Genomic DNA, 10,076 nt, shown 5'->3' on the forward strand with positions numbered 1-10,076 from the left:
AAAGGTGTTGAAATTTTTATCTTCTGTAAGTTTTATCAGTTTCAAGATATTGTGAATCAATTTTTAATTTTATATACTCAGACCTGTTTTTGTGCGATTTTTTTAATGCGGTCCCTATCCACCGCACAAAAACAGGTTCGAGTGTAATGTCGTTCTGATAGAGAAACGGCGCAATTAGTATAAATAACGAAAAACGAAACCAATAATTCTCATTTGCTTAAAAATTTATATAAATTTAACAGAGCACACGTTTTTTTTATTCAGTTGTTTCAGGTTTTGTATATTTTAGCATTAAACAATTTATTAATCGATACAAACTTGTGTTTACCTATCTACCTGTTGACTCTTTGTTATTATGATATTGCGCACGTGAAGGGAACTTCAGATAATCGAGCAAACTATGGCAACTCTTTTATGCTGACGACGTCATTTTTTATATGTGTGTGTTTAGTTGCATTTTTGTTAAAGTACTTCAACTAAATATTTAATATTAAATAAATGATTTCTGCAGTGTAAACAAACTAGGAAACGAAACGTACTTGTGTTAAAAAAAAAACGATATAGACATGTACAAAATTATACTCGGTCATGACCGAATCTTTTATCCTATACCTATCACCGTCATACTAAAAAGACAAAACAAGTAAAAGGAATTAAATTTTTATGCCTATGTAAAATAGAAGAGGCGTGGATGAGTTTTTTCTGTTTTCAAAATAAAAATGTTTAGCGAATAGAAGCATTCCAAATTTGAAATAAGCCAAGAATTTATATACATTATGGTGTTTTCAAAGCTTGTTTCCGCGCTTTATAAAAGTATCAAAGAAACCTAACCTTTTTATTTTTTTACATTTATCTGCTATAGTTTACGAGTAACGAGAAAGAAAACAATTTTTGATTCCTTTTGAAACGCAGAGGTGTTCTCAGTTTAAGCGATGGTGCGGCCGCTTCTTTTAAAATATTTGGCTGATTTTCGATATCAACCTGAAGGCAAGAACTTCCGATGTTCTTGGTAAATTAAAAGTCTACAGATTCATTTTTGGGGCCACGAGAATTTTTACAACATACATTATTGACAAACAGACAGACAGACAGATACACTTGCTTAAATCGATTCCGAATTTGATGCTAATCACGAATACATGTACTTTGCGTAGTCTGTAAAGCTTCCATCTGAACATTGCAAACGTTTTGACAAAATGAGTATACCCCTTCATCGTTTAGTGATGAATATAAGAACGAAATTCTTTTTCTTGTGTAAATTTATTCTGTGCATTTATATATTGTGCTTAGTGTATGTATATTCATTATGAATAGTTATAAAACTTTTCCATTTCTATATTCAAACAAATATACCATAAAAAAAAAGATGATGCGAACATATATATTTCAGTTTCTCCAAGACGTTTAACTTTACTTCGCTTATGTGTTCGTAATACCCATGGTACAATGGCGTATGTTAAGTTCTCTAATAAGTATGCCTTAGATTCCATATAATGCTTCTTATCCCAAAGACACGATAAAGTCACACTGTGCCCATTTTTCTCTCCGTCCTCGCGTTCAAGAAGGTGTTATCAGAAGAATCCAATACGAGGAAAGAATTCAACAAGAAATTCTAAAAATAATTACCAGCAGTTCGATTTAATATATTGCAATGCGCCTGCTAACGTAACAGTAATAACTCTATGCCATTAACAGCCATTCAGCTGAATCGTTCTTTCATTCTCGTTATCATTTGTATGTGCATGAATTCTGTCAACAGTTTCCTATTACGCTACATAACAATGTATCAAATGTTAACGTTTCTGAATATTAAAACACTTATACGCCATGGTAAACATATATGTTTATGCGAAGAAAAGACGTAAAGATTTGTTTTCGTTTCAATTCTTCGATCAAATGAATTTCGCTTAGAATCTTCGGATATGTCGAAATAAGATTGTGATATCGGATTGGATAAAGCCTATCAAATCAACTTTCCTTGATATCCGTCTCATGCCTGTGTCGCACTTACTTTAATTTTTCTACTTTATTACTTATATACTCATTTAATGATTCATTGATGATCGTTCGTTGAGCATAAAAAGAGGTGTGCTGCCTTGTCATGGTTTTTGCATCAAATTCGATATTTCATCGCATTCCGTCAGAAAAAAAAAATGTTGATAAGTCACGAAAACGAGGCAAAAAAATTGCTTACAACCGCTTGGTGACTTGTGCCGTCCCTGTGATGGTGGTCGCAATACGGCTGTTAACGCGCTTACTACTATTGATTGCCAAACTTTTTACATGTATGTATGCGTCAGTTTAATGGGACACTCCTAGCACAGATCTATGTCGTCTATGAGTGTGCTTATGCACTAGATGTTTCCATGCTTTTTTCATTTGTCTCATTTTGCTTTTATTTGCTTATTTATTTACAGACTTTGCTCTTTTTATTCTTTCTTTTATTTCATATATTTACTTACTACACCTTACAAAAGTTCAACTCAACGTTTAAATGTTTAGTCTACGATATAAGTTTCGATATATGTGGTAGAACTCAATTCTACTGCAGGTGATAGTCATAGTGTAAATAAACAAATAAATACCGCAGATTATTAAATTTGATATTTCTCGTTATATTATTTTCAGTTAAAAATTTTCTATATGTCCGTACGGCATTTTTTCTAATTGCAAAAAAGAAAAACAAATTTATATTCTAGGAATAATTTATACATAATTAATATAAGATATATGCACATGCATACATTTGGTACATTTCCTGCAATGTTTCCCAACACTTATGGCTTATTGCATAAGGCAAGTTACCTATTAATTTCATATGGGTGCTTTTCAAGGATACATCCCACTTTTATGAATTGTAATTTTTCCTTAATTTAAATATAACTACAAAGTATAAGTAAATGACTGATTATATATTATATTAAAGAAATTAAAAAAAAAAAAAAAATGACAACTCTTTGGATTCTTGTTTATTTTTCGGTTAGGGGATTCGATATCGAAATGCGAAATCGGGACGAGAAATTGCGAATCTTCTACAACAAATATACTAATGTAAGGTGTAGTCCTTTGGCGGATTTAATCCATTTTCAATACCAATCTTCGTACAGCAGTTTTCAATGTTTTTCCCAAAATTGAAGTCGATATCTTAATTTTTGCAATCAGAAGGGTGTCAACGAGGCACACCACACAGACACGCCAACGAACAGACATAGCTTACCCGATTAAGAATTTCAATCTGATCAAGGTATGGCCTCCCAAGCTTCGTTTTGACTGTTGCAAATATTATGAAAAAATGATAATATGTTATAATAAATAAAAAAAATAACAAAAATAGCCAAATAACAATAATTGTGTATACATATGCCTACAAGGCATACTCAACCTCACGAAACCTGGTGGCGCGCGAGGAAGCCCTACTACTAACTCTAAGGTCCAATATAAGAAAGCCAATTTTTTGATACTTGACCAGAGTCAAGGCCTAGCAACTTATTGTTTAATGGCCACACAAAGCTTCACGGTAACCACAGCCACCACGACACTCCCCGAAGGTCCGTACCCAGCAGTCAGACACGGACGTGTTTTTTTCGGTAGTTTGACGGGAAGCGCATGATAATACCGAGAACAATCCTATTTAGGATAACCTGAGCTTGGTGTATGCCCATAACTTTAAAACTAGTAGTTCTCTGAACTTACGCCACACTGTATACACTTTACATGTAGCAGAAGGCACGCGTGCCTTTCAAGCTTACACACATCTCGGGCAAATTATACTTCCGAGGCCGTCATCATACAAGATTCCCCCAACTCGTTTATAGAGAGCACCACGAAACACTAAAGATTTTAGTTCCCTGACCATCTGTCATTCTCTCAATACATATAGTGAATATCCTCTTCGCAAAGCAACGTATATTTACTTAAGGATACATTTAAATATGCAAACACATGTATTAAAATCATCAGAAGGAAATTTTTTTTTTTTTCAAAAATTTTGAAAAAATTTCCATCGTTTTGGTCATTTTTGTGTTTTTTTATCTTCTCTTCTGACTGGATCCAAAATTGATGGATGATTGGAAATAAATTTAAATTTATTCTTTATAGTGATACTTGCAATTCGTAAGCAAATCAATTTCGCTCTTCGTGTTGATGGAGAATGTATATACATAGCGGACGACAGAATATCCGAAGTCATACCCAACAATATTTGTCTACAAAAATCACGCAGTGGTATATTATCGTTCAAATCGTACGCTTTTCTGATTGGAACCTTTAAAAATTGCCCAGCTGAAATCTATGTGGTCTCTATTCCACTATAAACCGAACGAGTCTTCCGGCTGATTGCCGGACGTCCTAACCACTGTAACGTATACTGTCTACATCCTTTCTGTCTGTCTATAGAAAACTATTATAGGGCAACTCGCAAATGCCACTTTAGGAAGATTGCCGGCGTATAAAATCGATGTGAGTGCCTTTATATTTTTGGCTCAGTGACACTCCTGAGACTGTTACAACAGCACGTACTTATCCTTTGACAAACACATGAACGGATGTAGTCTAACCTACTGCATCCCTTATGCCCTTGGGCCTTTCTATACCCACCCTGACGATGGTCTCGTTCGGCCCATGATGTCGATGGGTGACCACGAAGTTGGGTCCGAAGGCCCCTAAACTGGTGTCCTCTCAAATTTAAGAAAACTTATATTTTATTTCATTTTTCTCTTTTCCTTTGTATATTAATCAATCTTTTATATGTGAACGATTAATTTCTTTACTTCTAGTTATGTGCATTTATGTATATGTTGTAGATGTGTACTAACATTTATTTATAAGAGAAATAAATCGTTTTTTTTTTTTTATAAAATATATATATATATATAAATATATGTGGCCTCACTTACTTGTTTCGGGAAAACAGTTACATATATTTAAAGAATAAGTTTGTATAAAATCATAATTCTCTTTAAAGTACGCATGGCCATAACTATTGTAGGTTAATGTTTCCAATTTGTTTGGCGAGAAACGCCATTCTTGTCGCTAGAACGGTTGATAGATGCGCTGTTCGTATTCACACCTGTGCCTTGATTGACTGCACTGCATGGTTGGTAAGATATGGTAAAAAGATCTATATGTAAATGAGTACAAACTGACTTGCGTACCGCATTGATTCCTAAACGGTCCAAATTAAGGTGAACCAGAGCAACCATCTTTCTGACACTACGCAATTAAAATATTGATTAAGGAACAATAGACCCGAAGTCAAAAGAGACCAACCAAAATATTCTATTTCAGCATTAGTCATATGAACAATCACTAATTTATTGGTCATTTTGACTGTCACCAAGTCGACGCTATAAAGTATAAAGAGCCGTGTTCCACAGGGATATTCTCAGGCGATTTCTGAGCAATTATAAATTTTGATAATATCAGCGGCATTAACGATATACTCCGCGATAAAACATTAATGTCAGCCACTGTGAATCCATTTTTACCGCATCCTTAAACGTTTATCACTTGAGCACAGGGGATGGCTAATTAAATATCAATGTCAAAAGCAAAATATAGGAACGTAGCGCGTACTTCATAACCAACATATCTTAGTTTCGTTAACCCGAATTCCGGACCAAACGCCCGGACAGGCTTGGTTAGAACGCTTTGTAAGACCTTTGTGGGTTAATAGTTGCGCTTTAGTAAATGAAGATTGAAACTGTATTAGATTCCTTATAGAATAGAGCAGTATATTGGATACAAGCACCGTAAACGTTTGGTCACATAAAGACAAATCCCAGATAGATCGAGTAGCGTAAATACCATAAGTAAAAGTGGATTAAGGCGAAATGACGCTAACGTCCAAACGAATGGTGTAACTGTTACGTGACAGTAAATAGATGATAAATTACTTTTAATATACCGGCGTGAGTAAGTTCTTTTATATTTTTATTTTCTCTAATCCTTTTTTTCTACATTATAGCAGATTTATTTTTTTTTAAAGATTTCTTTTGGAGTTTTTTTTTTTTTTGATTTTTGATCACAAATTCTAGATTAATAATTTTATAATTCGTATTTGTATCTAAATATTCCTGAATTAAACAAATATTTCTCTTCGCGCATGGGGATATATACATACATATACATACATGTGCTACTATTTCGTTACGATATTCGTTCAGCTAGTAGAAGCGACGAGAAATCGACAAAAGTAATTTTAAGAACTATTGCCCAATAGCGATAGAAATAATAACACAGCAGACATTTTATCGAACGACGACACATTAGGACCTTAAGTTGATGGTGAAAGGGATGACAGCTTGGGGGTAAAATCAAATAGTTTATAGGAAATTGCACATAAGCATGGTACTGAAGACGTTTAAATGCCAGTCATTGCAATATTTGTGCAAGCTTTATGATGTATAGTTACGACAATAAATAGGTAATGTAATTACAATCTTTAATTTATTGAATGCTAATCAAAATATTTGTAAGGTATTCGGGCAAAATACACTTCTTAAGTGAATCGTTTTCGCAATTGATTTTAACGAGTTCGTTGCGATGAAGATGTGTTTGGATTTGTCTTAGAATATATGATACTCTACGATATTCCATTGAGGATTTTTGTTAAACTGGCAGAATCATGATAACAAACGGTGAAGGAATTCGTATTGTATATAAAATATAAGATCTAATACATTAAGGAGTAAATACATACGTGAAATGAAATGTTTGCTTATTTATTTCCTCGTATGGAAGACCACAAAGAGATATTTTGATTCACAAACATGAATACAATACGTGTATATATATATACAATATATGAATGCACTAATCAATTTCCATAATAAATTTTCAATTCAACAAGTGTGAAATTCAACACAATCTCTACATCTCGATGAGCAGCATTTGATTAGATGAAGTACTTTACTTCGATAGTAATTATACGTTGTTGCGTCACGACGTTTACCCTCTCTTTATTATTATTGTTAATTATTATTGATTACTTGAATCTGATTTATTGTTCTACAGATTTCACATGAATCCACATGAAATCTGGAATCGATATTGCATTCCTCATATTTTGTTACACTTACGTAAGGCAAAAAATTCAATTATAACAACTATCTGTTGTGAAGTACTTTTTTTGCTCATATCTTCTTACATCGTATGTGAAACAAAGACACATCACTGCTCTCAACCAAAAGCTCTAAACTAAATTGCTTTGTAATTTTGAAGCCATAATTGTACTAGAAGGAGAAAATCATTATTTTCTGAATAGAAAGTAGGCGCAGGAAACTATTCACCACGAACAAAAAAATTTATACCAAAATTTTGCCTGTAATCTAGCTTTTATGGCCCTATTTAGGATATCAATAAACGGACGAACGATGAACAGTCGCTGTGCCATTCACTCCTATCAGGGATATAAAAAATTTTGCGACAACAAGTGTCCTTTTAAATGTTGCGATATTTTCGAATTACAATAATGTCATTTGACATATAAAAAGTAGAAAATTATCAGATAAGGATCGATGCATGCTCATATATCCTTTGATTGGGATAAAACACAAAACGTTAGATTTACAGGGAAGTTCTGTTGTTGTTTAAATAAAACATTTGAATTTGAAAAAGTCTGATGTGTTCCTCAGCAATCAGGTTGCGGATGCTCACTTCCTTAGCAATTTCAAAGGGGTTAGGTTTCATCCGTCATGGGCTCTTCTTTGGAAATTGAAATTTTCAAAACGAACTTTGTTTGTTCGCCTTGACCTAACAAGAAATATTAACTACAGGTAGTACAATACGACAGAACCTACCCATCAAGCTAGTAGATAATGACCTTTTAACATAAAACAATTCTGGCAGACAAGGTTCACTTTCATCTGCCTAGGCATGTAAACAAACAAAACTGTCGCATTTGAATGATCTTGTCTTGACGACGTTTGTTTTCGGTGTCACATACCACACAGCAACTCAATTGCGTGAAAAATTTTAAAATGATCCCGCCTGGAAGAAATTCGATTGGCACTTTATGAGTTTGTCGGTGCGTACAATATCTGCAGATGTATCAGGATATTTAAGAAGGTATTGCAGGAAAGAGCCAACTTATCTTCACTGCGACAGTCAGGCCGCCATACAGCCCCCGAAAATGCAAACAATAGCTTCTAAATTTGTGTTGGAACGCCTTCGATCCGTGAATGAGCTAGGGAGACACAATTAGGTTTGGTGCCTAATATTGGCACCAACATATTCGTAACCGATTTTTTGTAAAATGCTTCTACTGCGTAGCTGTATAAGGACTTGGCTGGTATAAGTTTTGTAGTTACGAAATAAATAAATAAATTGAAGGTGAAATTGAAATTGAAGTCTTCCGGCATAACACATAAGCCAATGGAATTACGAAGAATCGACGCAAGTGTCGTAACTGGCTTCTATACAGGTCGTAGCTGCGGCAGGTAGCACCCAATAAATATGCACTTATCGGATACCGATCCGTGCAGATGCTGTAAGGGAGCGAAAAACACGTCCCATCGTATCTTATTTGAAAGGCTAGGAACACGATCGAGTGCAATAGATCTTTTTAGGTCGCAGTACGAATTGCGCGCCATATTACAATACAATAGGTGAAGGAGAGAATTACATGAATGACTTGATCTTGCTACGAGGTACGCGCGTGGCTTTACCGCATGCTATTAATGTAATATATGTATATTGAAAACATGCTTTTTTTGCTTTTTTTTCATTTTGATATTGTTATTGCAAGTTTATGTCGCTTGTGCATGTTTAAAATGTTTTCAGTTTAGTTTGTAATTCACTTTCGTTTGAATTCTTTGCGCTTCTTTTCATTGTACGTATACCACTTTATAATAAATATGTGCTCTACTCACAAAATAACATATTTATATAAAGCACTTGTTTTTCTTCACTAAACTATACGTCGCACTATAAAAAGTACTCTATGTCGTGCACGAGTATTTACCCGAGATATTTCAAAGATTCAAAGCACATTCAAGATGCAATCAAGGCACGCAAAATATGCTTTGTTAAATAAGTTGAGCAGGAAACAAAGTAAACCGCATATTGTATTATTCATCTCCAAGCGAATACTACGAACAGCCAAAAATTTCATGTTTTTAGTGTTAGTATGAATCTTTGATTCTTGGTATTCATAATAAGAAGCGTTTCGTAGATATTTACAATAGATTTTTTTTATCACGAAAATTTATATATTAAAATTATATATTATATATATATATATATATATATATATATATATACTTCCCCTTCTATAGTTGATACATACTTACATATACTTGACTCTCTTATAGAAAAGTGATAAGAAAACTCCAGAAAAGATTTCTATTCAATGCGGGTTAGAGTCCATTGAATATTGCTATGTATTATTATTATTATTATTATTATTTTCAATGGCTAAGGCTAAGAAGGGCATCTAGACCAAAGACTTAGGCTTGATGATGTATGCGAAGATATTGTACTGACTGATACAATGCTATGTCAAGACAGATGCTAAGTAAGTGTTAAGTGAAAGAGAGACTTCGCGGTTTTTTGCGATAGATAGGTCAGGAGTCGCATAGGTTTGATAATCCTAATCCCAAAAAGCCGCACTGTAGTGTGTGCGAAAATTAGCAATCTATATATAGTTTTAGGAATCATTTTTTTTCCCTTGTACCTTTCCGTTAAGGTACGTACAGGCTAGAGCTTTAAATGCATAGACCGTCTTTTTTCGTATCACTCATCGGAAACATTGTCATATCTAATTAGAATAACATCGCCCGATATAAAAAAAGTTAAAAGTTTTAGTTTGCGATTAGGCGGCTACTTGCGTAGTTATAATTGTTTGCAATGATATTTTGCACTTTCTTATAGTATCCTTAAATATAGTCTACCGTACAAATAGATTTACTAACAGTGAGAACTGACTCTTAATTTATTCTCTAAAGCAGCAGCTTTTAAAAACAGAAAGCTTTGCGAACTTTTATTACAAGTGATAGTAACATTTTTTTAAAAAGTAAGTTATGAAAGGAAACCGGTGGAGTAGTGTTTGAAATAAAAAACTTTTTTTTAAATTTGTC

The sequence above is a fragment of the Glossina fuscipes genome, unplaced genomic scaffold (assembly GCF_014805625.2).
Source record: "Glossina fuscipes isolate IAEA_lab_2018 unplaced genomic scaffold, Yale_Gfus_2 0, whole genome shotgun sequence".
Lineage (NCBI taxonomy): Eukaryota > Metazoa > Arthropoda > Insecta > Diptera > Glossinidae > Glossina > Glossina fuscipes.